This window comes from Natator depressus, chromosome 4 (assembly GCF_965152275.1).
Source record: "Natator depressus isolate rNatDep1 chromosome 4, rNatDep2.hap1, whole genome shotgun sequence".
Taxonomy (NCBI): domain Eukaryota; kingdom Metazoa; phylum Chordata; order Testudines; family Cheloniidae; genus Natator; species Natator depressus.
The window spans coordinates 75402067-75416406 of NC_134237.1; the positions used below are offsets into that span (position 1 = coordinate 75402067).

The following is a 14340-nucleotide window of genomic DNA, read 5'->3' on the forward strand; positions in this document are numbered from 1 at the left end:
AGGACAGTTGCTTCTGCTCATTCTAAAAAACACCCATTTTGTATTTCTAATTCAGTAGTCAAGCAAAGTCATACATCAGATAGCTATCTTAATAGCCCAAGATTTTTCTTTGATTTTCGACTGCAGAATACACAATGCTGATCCTTTTTATTCAAAACTGTTTGCAATTCAGCGTTGTTCGCTGTCATAGTCCCTGTGTCTCACTTTTAGAACCTTTATTGCTCTTGAACTTTCCTTTGCTATTTTCATTTCCCAAATGATATTTCAGCTTGTCTATCGCTTATTTTCAATAAAATATTCCATCTCAACTAATAGTAACATAACTCTTACATCCGAAAGTTGTAATGAAATTGTTATCACTCAGAAACAAAAAAGCAATCTTCCTTTTTAACTTCAGAAAAGAAATCTGTCTCAGCAATTGCTGACTAGAAACTGCTAAAACAAGTTGTAAAGGACAAGAAATGTTATTTCACAATTCATAGCACAGAAATCTTCTCATAAAAATAAGCACAGTTCCATGCCACTGATGGTGTCACAAATTTATTTACCACATTTTTTCTGATTATTTGAAAGCAGATCAGTCTTTTGTCCTCCACAAACATATATTAAGTCACAATATTAAATTAGTGGTCTACATATTTTTCAGTAACACAATTACCCTTTAAAATAATTTATATTATTTTCATTTCATCAGGAATTTTAGCATAGTTATGCTAATCCACTACTATGACACTTGCCCATAACAAACACAATTCAAATCCAAGTGTGTACTCATCACAGCTAGACTCTAAAAAATGCTTGAAATGCTAGAAGTTTTATGAGATGATGTTGGCAATAAAATTAGAGATCAAAAGAGATCAGGCTGGTTTGATATTTTTTAATCATTATCCAACCATACTAACTTTTACTTATGCAGAAATTGCAGCTGCCTTATTTCTAGTGAACTTGGTTCAGAATAAACAATAAGGCACTTTAAAAGTGACTTTCCATTTTCAGTAGGTTTTACCATACCTGAATTGCATCCAAAGTATTTTACTAGGGAGTGTGAGTTAGAAGAGTTTAAAGCTGATTCCGTTAATCTTCATCTTTATTCATATGATAGCCTTACTGTCAGAAGAGAAAATTGAAGGGCTAGATGGACATGGAGAATTAGGTGCTATTTACAAAACAACTGCTGGTAGTGATGTCTCCTGCCTTATGCACAAAAACCTAGTGGTTAAAGCACTCACCTGGGATGATGGGGAAGATTCCGGTTTGAAGCCCTTGTCTGAGCAAGGGACCTGAACCCAGGTCACTTCTGCCAAGTGAGTACCAATACCATCAGGCTATTGGGTTTTCTTAGCTGAGAGATTTCCCCTCTTCCCCATTTCACTTTGTATAAAAGAGGATGATTCTATAGCATAGTGATTAGGATGCTTGTGTAAGATGATGGAGTCTCCAGTTCAAACCCATCTCTCCCAGATGTGACTCTGAAATCTCCCAGATGAGTGTCCTAATGACTCAGCTTTGGGGCATAAGTGGGGATGGTGCTCCTGCTCACACTTCTCTGATTTTGTGAATGTAACCATTCATTTCCTTTGCTTTCACTTTAAAAAAGTTAATGCCTGAAAAAAAAAGAGAGAAACAATTTGTGTTGACTTTTCAATTTGCTGAAAATACCAACAAATTTCAGTTCAGGTCAGATGTATTTTATTTGTGTCCTTTTTTTTTTTTTGGGGGGGGGGGGGAGGAAGAAGGGAGGAAATCCTAGAGATCCAAAAAAATCTGTAGTTCACTCAATAGATTTTTTTTCAGAGTAACAGCTGTGTTAGTCTGTATTCGCAAAAAGAAAAGGAGTACTTGTGGCACCTTAGAGATTAACCAATTTATTTGAGCATAAGCTTTCATGAGCTACAGCTCACTTCATCGGATGCATACTGTGGAAAATACAAAAGATGTTTGTTTTTATACACACAAATCATGAAAAAATGGGTGTTTATCACTACAAAAGGTTTTCTCTCCCCCCACCCCACTCTCCTGCTGGTAATAGCTTATGTAAAGTGATCACTCTCCTTACAATGTGTATGATAATCAAGGTGGGTCGTTTCCAGCACAAATCCAAATAGATTTTGGAACACTTAAACACTTAAACCATGTTATGCAAGTTAACATCCAGTAGAGTTACTTTAAGGATAAGTTAGCTACATCTCTGGATTTCTGGTTCATTTTCAGTCTGAACAATCTTTTAACAGTGTATTAGTACATATTTCTTACTTTAAGGTAGAGGAAATACGTGTGATCAGTCATGTTGAGTCCTGTATGAGAACTCAAGGGAAGAGACAAAATGGAGGAAATCTCAGAGAGGTTCTCCTAATACTTTTCCTGCCCTCATTTCTCCCTTCTGAACAGGCCATGAAACTGGCATCCACATCCTGTGGATTCCCTGGGATCTGGACAGATCCCAGCAGAGCTGAAGGAAATCCAGGTCATCCATGCAGAGACTCTGCCTCTGCGGCAGCTTCAGCTCTTCTAAGCATTAGTCCCACTTGTTTGCAATGCACCGGCAGTGAAGCCACTACCAAGATCTTGAAGGGCACTGCCACAGGAGTACTGTATTCCTTGTCTGCCCTGATCGCCACAAGGCTGGGGGTGAAACAGTGTGAGTAGTGGTCTTCAGGAGACGGGTTTAAAGAGAGTAATGTTATTCCTTCTCTGATGCCTGCAGAAAATTATCCACTGAAAATAGCAAGGTAGAGGGCCAGTGACCGCTGCTGCTATTTATGTACATAGTTGAATTGGGTAAACGATTTGGAATCAAGTTGGGCACATAGTTAGCAAGCCTGTGTAAGCACACATTATTACTGTAGTCCTCATAGCTCCTTCTGCCTTGTTTCCTACAATTTGTTACACTCCCTTGTTGCTTCTTGATTTAAATTAGATTGTAAACTGTCTTTGTGCAGAGTTAGATTACATGCATGACAAGTGAATGTGTTTGACAAATACAAAAGGAGTGTTTGTGCACAAGCATATTTTAAAATATGGTCAAACAAGGGCAGAGATTGTCTTCCAGTGCTCACATGAGGTTCCAGTCCTGAGTAGGACCTCTGGGAACTTTGGCAATATAAATAATATAGTTGGTACATTTTAAAAATATCAATTTAAAAGATTATGTTTGAAATGCTGATATTAAGGTTAAAAGGTTCAAATTAAAGAAAGATACTGACTGGAACCCCAAATTGGTCCAACCCCCCTGTGCTCCCTGCGTCAGTGTCTCTCACACAATCTGGAGTCCTTTCTGTCTGAGAATTTGCCTCATAAGAATGAATGCTGCATAGACAAGGGGGTGAGATATTTGGGTGAGGTGCCCGACAGCTCTTCTGAAGCTTTGACAGCTTATGTAAATATGTATTTAGGGGATTCTTAACATTCATATATTTTACCTCATAGGCTTTCTGTAAGGTTAATTTCTAAGCTGTTGAAGTATTGAAGAGGAATGGAAAAATGTATTTGTGAACATATTCAAAAGGCATTAGAGAGTATGAAACATAGCGTGCTTTCATTTGATTTTTAATATAATTTATTTCATGCCACAATGAATTCATAAAATGAAACAAAATAATTCTAAATATGGCACCAGATTTTAATCTGACACAGGCACTAATGGTCTTGGAATGTGAGAAATGTTAAGCTTTTGATAGAATGTAATTTTGATGCCAGCATAGCACAAATGAGAGGCAAAGGCAGGAAAATGATTTATGGATTTAAAAACAAGGAGCCACAGCTTCGCTAATCACACATAAGATAATGGCTTAGGCAGGTAGTCCAAGCTCTTAAAAGGCCGGTGTACTTTCAGGGAACCTAAGGATAGGTGAGAAGGCTGAGCCCCAGTGACTTCAGTTGGCATATTAACTATATGAGGAATAATGGATTGGGCCCTAACTAACAGACAGCAGTAAAATGATGCTCTGGAAATATTTTACTGAGTTACTCATATAAAGTTCTAGTGTATATAGTCTAACATGATATTTTTTCTCTTTACATCTAAATTCACATCCTCTCTGCCCTGTCAAGAACAAATCAACTATAGTTTCTGAAAAATGAATGGTTTTGTGTCTTGAGGAATCTTTCTCTCCCCTTTGACTGTACTTCAGAGATTTGCTTTATGAGCAGGTGTTCAAGGAGGGAAAGTAAAACATTGCTGGATAGAACTCCTGCACAAGAGAGGTTAGTCTCATACAACTGAAATACTGCTTTACTAAAGTCAAATACATGGAAAGTTGCTTTTCACAATAAGTGACAGCACCAATCTGTTCTGTACTTTGTAGAAACATAAACTTTCAGTTCATTTTGTCAACATTTTCTAATCAAATTGGGGTTTTTGAATAAACACTAAATTGTTTGACCATATTTTAAAATGTGCTTGTGTACAAATGCTTCTCTTGTGTTTGTCAAACATTTTAATTGTCATACATTTAATCTAACTGTCCTGGCTCTGTACTGAAAGAATAGCTCAATGTTTAATGCTGAAGTCGTCTGTACAGTCACAGTTATTAAATAAAAGGGTTAAGAGAAGTACAAGCTGACATTTTTGTGCTAATCCTCTGGATAGCCTAACCCAATTAAAATGCAAACATGGAGACATGAAGAAAATTCTAAATTGGAAATGCCAAAATTATAATATGAATAAAAATTCCTGTTGACATATTGTAAGAGAAGACAGTCTTCATTACTTAAAAAAATCTAGAGCAGGTTGAAATTAGAAACTAATCTTGAATTGCTGTTCTTCAGACTCTGTAACATTTCTGATAAATGTTAATTAAAAATGAAAATATAAAAATAAAATCTGTATACATAAATCAATTGAACAAAACAGTGAGGAGGCAGAATTTCATTTACTGAAATACTTTACTTTTTTAGCTAGTGAAGGATGCCTTTTCTTATATCAATGGGAATTGTGGGTACAGATTTTGGGGTTCAAATGATAACATTTGGATACCTAGCTATAAGCCAGATCTTTCATGGCCCTTACATGATGTGTTCTGAAGGGTGGGTGTAAGAAGCTTTCTCTTCTGCCTCCACCTTGCTTGATCTGTATAAGGGCCACACAGAAATGCAATCTCTGCTATGTAAGGGGTACAGTGGCTGCTCCCTTCCTTCTTCCCTTGGAGCATATGGTCCCAGATCCACAAAGGTAACTAGGTGCCTAAAACTCGATTTAGGCTCAGCGTTGCAACATCTAAATCTGAGCGATGGTGCCCCAAGTATGTTGTGGAGTGACTGGCGGTGTGCACAGCTGAAGCTTCTCCTTGTCTCAGTATATTGGCCAGCTGCACAGGGGGCAATAAGCTGCATCCCCAGAGTGGTATGTTACTTGGTGTGCAATCTCTAAGTGCACGGCAGCTTCTGAGAGACAGAATGGCGTCTGGTGCTCCCCTTTGGGTTGTGCAGCTCTGCACCGCTCATAGCCCAGGGCTGTACATACAAGGCTCAGTCTAGCCCTGTATGATTTGTTAGTACAATCAAGTATAAGGTGCTCATATTCTGTCATTTGAGCTTGAAATTTTGCATCTGAAACTGAATGAGTAGAAGCTATATTTTTAAAATGTGCCCCCAGAGTCTGTATATTAAGACTTTTATCATTCATGTAGGCCTGCTTCCCTATGACAGCCAGCTCTGTTTGTACTCCTCTTTTTACAATACATAATTTGGCCCCAATCCTGTAACTTGTTGGGCATGGGTGAATTGCTGTACTTGTAGAGCCGCTTCATGTGAATCCAGCAGTCTGCCAATGAGCCATTGAACTGGGCCTAAGTAATTACATTAAGAAGAATGATCTACTAGCAAAAAGAGTCTGTGACCAAGAGCAGTGTATTCACACTACTCTATGCTACCAAAATCAGCATGGTTTCACCTTAGGGTAACCAGTTGTCCCTATTTTATAGGGACAGTCCCGATTTTTGGGTCTTTTTCTTATATAGGCTCCTATTACCCCTGACCCCCTGTCCCAATTTTTCACACTTGCTGTCAGGTCACCCTATTTTACCTGTCCCTGATAACATTATTTTGAGTCTTCAGTGCTGTTAGCCCTTCACAGATATATGGAGTAGCCATCAAATCAAGTAATCTTGATTTTATAATCATCAGCTTTAGTAGTGAGGCCTATGCTTAGGCCTAAAGAAGCATAATAACCCTCCTGATTTAGGGCAGGTATATAAAGTTGCTTTTTAAAATATAAGAATTAATTAACTTAAATGAACTTTTTAAAATTGATAGGTTTCAGAGTGGTAGCCGTGTTAGTTTGTATCAGCAAAAATAACGAGGAGTCCTTGTGGCACCTTAGAGACAAACAAATTTATTTGGGCATAAGTTTTCATGCGCTAGAACCCACTTCAACAGATGCATGGAGTGGAAAATACAGGAACAGGTATAAATACATGAAAAGATGGGAGTTGCCTTACCCAGTCTAACGAGACAATTCAATTAACAGTAGGATACCAAGGGAGGGAAAATAACTTTTGTAGTGGTAATGAGAGCGTGATGGGGTCTGGATGAAAGCTGGAGGCATGTAGGTAAGTATAGCAGTCAGTAGGTTTCCAGTATAGGGTGATGTTTATGTGACCATCGCTTATTAGCACTGTAGTGTCTAGGAAGTGCATCTCTTGTGTGGACTGATCCAGGCTGAGGTTGATGGGTTGAAATTGTTGGAATCCTGGTGGAATGCCTCAAGGGCCTCCTTCCCATAGGTCCAGATGATGAAGATGTCATCAATGTAGCGCAAGTAGAGTAGCGGTGTTAGGGGATGAGTGCTGAGGAAGCGTTGTTCTAAGTCAGCCATAAAAATGTTGGCATCCTGTGGGGCCATGCGGGTACCCATAGCAGTCCCACTGACTTGAAGGTATAAATTGTCCCCAAATCTGAAATAGTTGTGGGTGAGGACAAAGTCACAAAGTTCAGCCACCAGGTTTGCCGTGATAGTACCGGGGATGCTATTCCTGACGGCTTGTAGTCCATCTTTATGTGGAATGTTCATGTAGACAGGTTCTACATCCATAGTGGCTACGATGTTGTTTTCTGGAAGATCACCAAAAGAATTGTAGTTTCCTCAGGACGTCAGTGGTGTCTTGAAGATAGCTGGGAGTGCTGGTAGCGTAGGGCCTGAGGAGAGAGTCTACATAGCCATATAATCCTGCTGTCAAGGTGCCAATGCCTGAGATGATGCGGGGGTGGGGGTGGGGTGTCCAGGATTCCCAGGTTTATGGATTTCGGGTAGCAGATAGAATACCCCTGGTCAGGTTTCTGGGGGTGTGTCAGTGTAGATTTGTTCCTGTGCTTCTTTAGGGAGTTTCTTGAGCAGATGGTGTAGTTTCTTTTGGTAATCCTTAGTGGGGTCAGAGGGTAATGGCCTGTAGAATGTGGTGTCAGAGAGTTGTCTAGCAGCATCTCGTTCATATTCCGACCAATTTATGAGGACTACAGCACCTCCTTTGTCAGCCTTTTTGATTATAATGTCAGAGTTGTTTCTGAGGCTGTGGATGGCATCCACATAAACACCAACCTATACCAGAAACCTACTGACCACTATATTATCTACATGCCTCCAGCTTTCATCCAGACCACACCACACGATCCATTGTCTACAGCCAAGCTCTAAGATACAGCCATATTTGCGCTGATCCCTCAGACAGAGACAAGCACCCCCAGAATCTCTTTCAAGCATTCTTAAAACTACAATACCCACCTGGTGAAGTGAAGAAACAGATTGACAGAGCCAGAAGGTTACCCAGAAGTCACCTACTACAAGACAGGCCCAACAAAGAAAGTAACAGAATGGCACTAGCTGTCACCTACTGACCCCAACTAAAACCTCTCCAGCGCATCATCAAGGATCTACAACCTATCCTGAAGGATGATCCATCACTCTCACAGACCTTGAGAGACAGGCCAGTCCTTGCTTACACACAGCCCCCCAACCTAAAGTAAATACTCACCAGCAACCACACACCACACAACAAAAACACCAACTCAAACCCTGCAACAAACTCTGATGCCAACTCTGTCCACATATCTATTCAAGGGACACCATCATAGGACCTAACCACATCAGCCACACCATCATGGGCTCATTCACCAATGTGATGTATGCCATCATGTGCCAGCAATGCCCCTCTGCCATGTACATTGGCCAGACTGGACAGTCTCTATGCAAAAGAATAAATAGACACAAATCTGACATCAGGAATTATAACATTCAAAAACCAGTAGAAGAACACTTCAGTCTCTCTGGTCACTGAATAACAGACCTAAAACTGGAAATTCTTCAACACAAAAACTGCAAAAATAGACTCCAAAGTGAAATTGTAGAACTGGAATTAATTTGCAAACTGGACACCATCAGATTAGGCCTGCATAAAGACTGGGAGTGGTTGGGTCATTACAAAACCTCAACCTAATTTTGCCCATACTAATTTCCCCCTTCTGTTACTCACACCTTCTTGTCAACTGTTTGAAATGGGCCACTCTCATTACCACTACAAAAGTTATTTTTCCTCCCTTGGCATCCTACTGTTAATTGAATTGTCTCGTTAGACTGACCTCACACTTGGCAAGGCAACTCCCATCTTTTCATGTATTTATTCCTGCTCCTGTATTTTCCACTCCATGCATCTGGTGAAGTGGGTTCTTGCCCACGAAAGCGTATGCCCAAATAAATTTGTTAGTCTTTAAGGTGCCACAAAGATTCCTCATTGTTTTTAAAATTGATAGTTATATTTAGGTTTTTCTAATGATTATGTTTAGAATATAAGGCTAAAATTCAAATGTTGAACTAGCAAAAACCTGTATTCTCTCTTATTAAAGGTGGATCAAATCTCTTTGATTGGAGGAAGAATGAATTACTAGAAGCAGAACTTCCACCTGTTTTTGGTCAAGTGATTAAAGTAGTAATTCTAATTTTCAGTTAACATCCTTAGCAATGCAAATTAGATTTGCAAACAAATTCTGAGTAAGCAATAGACACGCTGATGGAATTTTGCAAAAAGAAAAGCTGTGGTTATGTTTAATTTGATAAGATCTGAGCGATATGTTATTTTTGTAATTTGATTTCAATTGAGTTAAATAATTTAACACAGTGGAACTGAAAGCTAGATTATCAAAAAGGGATGGTACATGAGGAATACGAAGAAATTAATGTTAAGACATCATCATGGGTTTTGGCTTTCTTTCTCTATAGGAAGAAGAAAATAGTCCCATTTTTGTAAGATTTTTCTATTGACCATAGCATCAGTCTGAATTTATCTGTTGCCATGTTTGTCTATAAACATAAAATTGGGGCTAATCTACAGTTAAAATTTTTACTATCATAACTATGTTGGTTTCAGGGGTGGTGTTATTTTAAATTATATAGTTATGCCAGTAAGAGTCCTAGGGCTGTTCTACACTACATCGGTAGATTGACATTCCCCGCATTGGGTCGAATTTATAAGGTGCTTGTCTACACTACAGAGCCCTTCCCGCTGACCTAAAGGGCTTTTAAAATAGACGCCTGTGCGCCACCTCAATGAGAGGAGTAGTTCTAGATTCGACCTTCCCAGGTCGAATTAGGAGTAGTTTAGACACAGCACAGTATATTTCGACTTGTTTGGCCTCGGGGAGGTGTCACAGAGTGCTCCCATGTGTCTGCTCTGGACAGCACTTTCAACTCCACTGCACTTCAGCCAGGTAAATAGGAAAAGCCCCAAGAACTTTTGAATTTAATTTCCTGTTTGATCAGTGTGGAGAGCTCACCACCATGGCTGCCCAGGGCCGCAAATGTGCTCCAGCGTGGAGCACACGGGAAACACTGGATCTGATTGCTGTGTGGGGAGAAGAGTCTGTGCAGGCAGAGCTCCGAACCAGTAGAAGAAATGCTGACATCTATGCCAAAATCGTACAGAGCATGGGGGCGGGGGGGGGGAGGCTACACCAGGGACACACAGCAGTGCAGTGTGAAAATAAAGGAGCTCAGGCAAGCGTACCAGAAGACAAGGGAGGCGAATAGTCACCCTGGCGCTGAGCCACAGACATGCCACTTCTATGAGCAACTGCATGCGATTCTAGGTGGGGACCCCACCAGTACCCCAACACTCTCTGTGGATACCTCCCAGGGGACCCAAGTGGCCATGGGCAACAATGAGGAGGACATTGTTGATGAGGAAGAGGAAGAAGAGAAGAATGCGCAACAGGCAAGCGGAGGATCTGTTCTCCCCAACAGCCAGGACCTTTTCCTAACTCTGGAGCCAATCCCTTCCCAGGATCCACTGGTGCGGGACTGTGGTGAGTGCACACTTATAACAACACTACAGGGGTTAAATGCAATTGTGGTTACTGTTTAACTTGAGTTAAACAATTGGGATACAGTGACGGGCAGTGCAGCCACGCAAAGGGTGCTCCCCAGAAAAGCCTGTTTATATGCCAAGAGTTTCCACAGTAAAAAATTTCCCTGGGTGTGCCCTCACACTGTCTACCCTTTCATGTGTGCTTACCATGCCTGCGTGCAAACCGAAATCTGCTGCCCAGCAGTCTGCCATGTGTTGTACCTTAGTGGCAGGCTCTTCTTTTAAAACACAAAATTTGGCCAAGTACCTCAGGGAATGTATTTACTACTGGGAATTGTTTCATTCACTGCAACAGTTAACCTTTTGTTTTCAACAATGTATGCTTTTCCTTGCAGCTGCAACATGTTCTCTGGGCGCTTCCTCCACTCCAGCACAAAGGCTGTCCCAGATTAGAAGGCAAAAAAAGCAGACAAGGGAAGACATGTTCTGTGATTTGATGCATTCCTCTGGGGCTGACAGGGCACAGCTCCATGCATGGAGGCTCACACTCTCAGAGAGCATGTGCATCAACCAAGAGGGCAGGAAAGCAAGCAGGGAACAAGAGCGTAACGCACAAGAGGAGATGTTGCAGCTTTTGGGGGAGCAAACAGACATGTTGAGGCATCTGGTCGAGGTGCAGGAAAGGCAGCTAGACCTTAGAGTCCCACTGCACCCAGTGATGAACCAGTTTCCCTCCTCACCAAGTTCCATATCCTCCTCTCCCAGATGTCCTAGAATGCGCGGGGGGTGGGGTGGCGAGTTCCTGTTATCCCTTGAACTCAACTCCAGGGGATGGTTCATGGAGCAGAAAACTCTCATTCCCACAGTTTTGATTGCTAGACAGTGCGATTGTTATAAGCTGTGTGTCCTTGCCTCTCCATTCCTGTGTTATCAGGCCCTTACCTGGTTATCATTGCTATTCATTGCTATCTCTGTTCAGTGTTTGTTGGCATAATCAAAATGCATGAATTGAGTACAAGAGGCTCTTTATTCACTGTGCACACTGTGGTTGGTGGGGGTTTAGTTTACAGGGCAGTACATGCGAAGAAGGGGGCAGGCTGGCAAGGAACAATGCACAGAACTGTCACAGCAGTGTTGGATCATTCATGAAATTGGTTTTCAAAGCCTCTCAGAGACACAGTGTGCCTCACTGTGCTCTTCTTATTGCCCTGGTGTCTGGCTGCTCATAACTGGCACCCAGGCAATCTGCCTCAACCCTCCACCCTGCCAGAAACTCCCCCCCCCCTTACTTTCACAGATATGGCTAGGCGGCAGTTCTGCAGAAAAGGACTTAGGGGTTCCGGTGGACGAGAAGCTGGAGAGGAGTCAACAGTGTGCCCTTGTTGCCAAGAAGGCCAATGGCATTTTGGGATGTATAAGTAGGGGCACTGCCAACAGAACGAGGGACGTGATCGTTCCCCTCTATTCGACATTGGTGAGGCCTCATCTGGAGTAGTGTGTCCAGTTTTGGGCCCTACACTACAAGAAGGATGTGGAAAAGTTGGAAAACGTCCAGCAGAGGGCAACAAAAATGATTAGGGACTGGAACACATGACTTATGAGGAGAGGCTGAGGGAACTGGGATTGTTTAGTCTGCGGAAGAGAAGAATGAGGGGGGATTTGATAGCTGCTTTCAACTACCTGAAAGGGGGTTCCAAAGAGGATGGATCCAGGCTGTTCTCAGATGACAGAACAAGGAGTAATGGTCTCAAGTTGCAGTGGGGGAGGTTTAGGTTGGATATTAGGAAAAACGTTTTCACTAGGAGGGTATTGAAACACCGGAATGCGTTACTTAGGGAGGTGGTGGAATCTCCTTCCTTAGAAGTTTTTAAGGTCAGGCTTGACAAAGCCGTGGCTGGGATGATTTAGTTGGGGATTGGTCCTGCTTTGAGCAGGGGGTTGGACTAGATGACCTCCTGAGGTCCCTTCCGACCCTGATATTCTATGATTCTATGATATTATGTAGAACATAGCAAGCAGCAACAACAATAGGAATATTGTTTTTGCTGAGGTCTAACCTAGTGAGTAAACTGTGCCAGTGCCCCTTTAGACATCCAAAGGCCCGTTCTACCACTATTCTACACTTGCTCAGCCTATGGTTGAAGTGCTCCTTACTGCTGTCCAGGCTGGCTGTGTATGGCTTCATGAGCCACAGGAGCAATGGGTAGGCTGGATCTCCAAGGATAATTATTGGCATTTCAACATCACCAATGGTAATTTTCTGGTCTGGGAAGAAAGTTCCTTCTTGCAGCTTTCTGAAGAGACCGGAGTTCCTAAAGGTTCCATGTACCTTTCCCAACCATCCCATGCTGATGTTGGTGAAATGGCCCCTGCAATCCACTAGCACTTTCAACACCATTGAGAAGCAGCCCTTCCGGTTTATGTACTCTTTGGCAAGGTGGTCCGGTGCCAAGATAGGGATATGCATTCCGTCTATCGCCCCACCACAGTTAGGGAACCCCATCACAGCAAAGCCATCCACTGTGTCCCTCACATTTCCCAGAGTCACTACTCTTCTTAGCGGAAGTGAATTTATTGCCCGGCTACTTGGATCACAGCAGCCCCCACGGTAGATTTACCACCTCCAAACTGATTCCCGACTGACCGGAACAAATCTGGCTTTGCAAGCTTCCACAGGGCTATCTCCACTCACTTCTCAACTGTCAGAGCAGGTCTCATTCTGGTATTTCTATGCTTCAGGGCTGGGGAAAGCAATTCACAAAGTTCCATGGAAGTGGCCTTACGCATTCAAAAGTTATGCAGACAGTGCTCCTCATCCCATACCTGCATGACGATGTGGTCCCACCAGACTGTGTTTGTTTCTCTGGCCCAGAAGCGGTATTCCACTTTGTGAACAAGCCCGGCTGCTGCTGCCAGTATGTGAGAATTGCTCTGTTCCATGACTTCCAGCACAGCTATTTGCATGGCATCACATTGTTCTGCACGGCTGCTCCTGGCTGTGCTCTGCAAATACCACAGGACAATGTGTGAGGTGTTTGTGATGCTCACAACAACAGCATACAGCTGAATGGAGTCCATGCTTGCTGTGCTATGGCATCTGCACAAGTAACCCAGGTTTAGCCGTGAAAATGATTGTTTGCCATGGCTTTCAGGGAGGGAGGGAGGAGCCAAGTACATCATGGAAGGCTGACTATGTGTACCCAAAAGACCTCATGAAAATGTTTTTGTCCCATCAAGCATTGGGACCCTAACCCAGAATTCCAATCGGGAGCAGGAACTGTGGAATAGCTGCCCACAGTGCATTGCTCCATGAGTCGATGCTACCCATGGTAGTGGGGATGCGCTCCGCTGACAGAATGTACATAGTAGGGACATACACCATTGATTTTGTAAAATTGGAGGCTACAGGTTGACTTTAATAAATTCTAACTAATTTTGTAGTGTAGGCAAGCCCCTAATATAAATGCAGTTATGCCAGCAGAGTTTATTTTTGGTTCCCTAAGCTATATCAACATAAGCACTTATATACAGGTATAACTGTGCCCACATTAATTTTGCAGTTTTAATTATGCGAAAATAGTTTAAGTGGAAAAGCTTTTAGACAAGGCCCATATTTTATAATAATATGTTGAGCCTGACTTCAATTTACAAGACAGCTTGATCAAGATTCCAAAGTTGTTTTGGGGCCAAATTGACAATACACTCTAGGCCTCATTCTCTCTTACACCTTAAAGTTCCTTTATGCCACTCTGTGGGGGAAGAGTAAAAGGGCCTTAAAGAGTATGAAAATGGTCCCTTCCTCCAAAGGAACTTCTTCATTGGTGCACAGGAGATATAAGGGCTCTGAGCCAGACCTGCTTCTAGCTTTCAGTGTAGCGGGTCACACTGGGAGCAAAGAGGATTAGTGAGCAGGCAGACCAAGGATGAGAAGGTGGTATGACTGGAACACACTGCATACTGTGTATTCTCTGCATCCCAAGACACACAAAGCAGAGTATAAGTTCCAGCAGCCTTAGGGTTACTTTAACTTTCATCTGAGGTAGGCAGG

The 14340-nt window shown here is 42.2% G+C and overlaps 1 pseudogene; it reads left to right on the forward strand.

Annotated features, from left to right (window-relative positions):
* Positions 1 to 9766: 9766 nt before the first annotated feature.
* LOC141986954 (zinc finger and SCAN domain-containing protein 32-like) lies at positions 9767 to 10349 on the forward strand (annotated as a pseudogene).
* The last annotated feature ends 3991 nt before the right edge of the window (positions 10350 to 14340 follow it).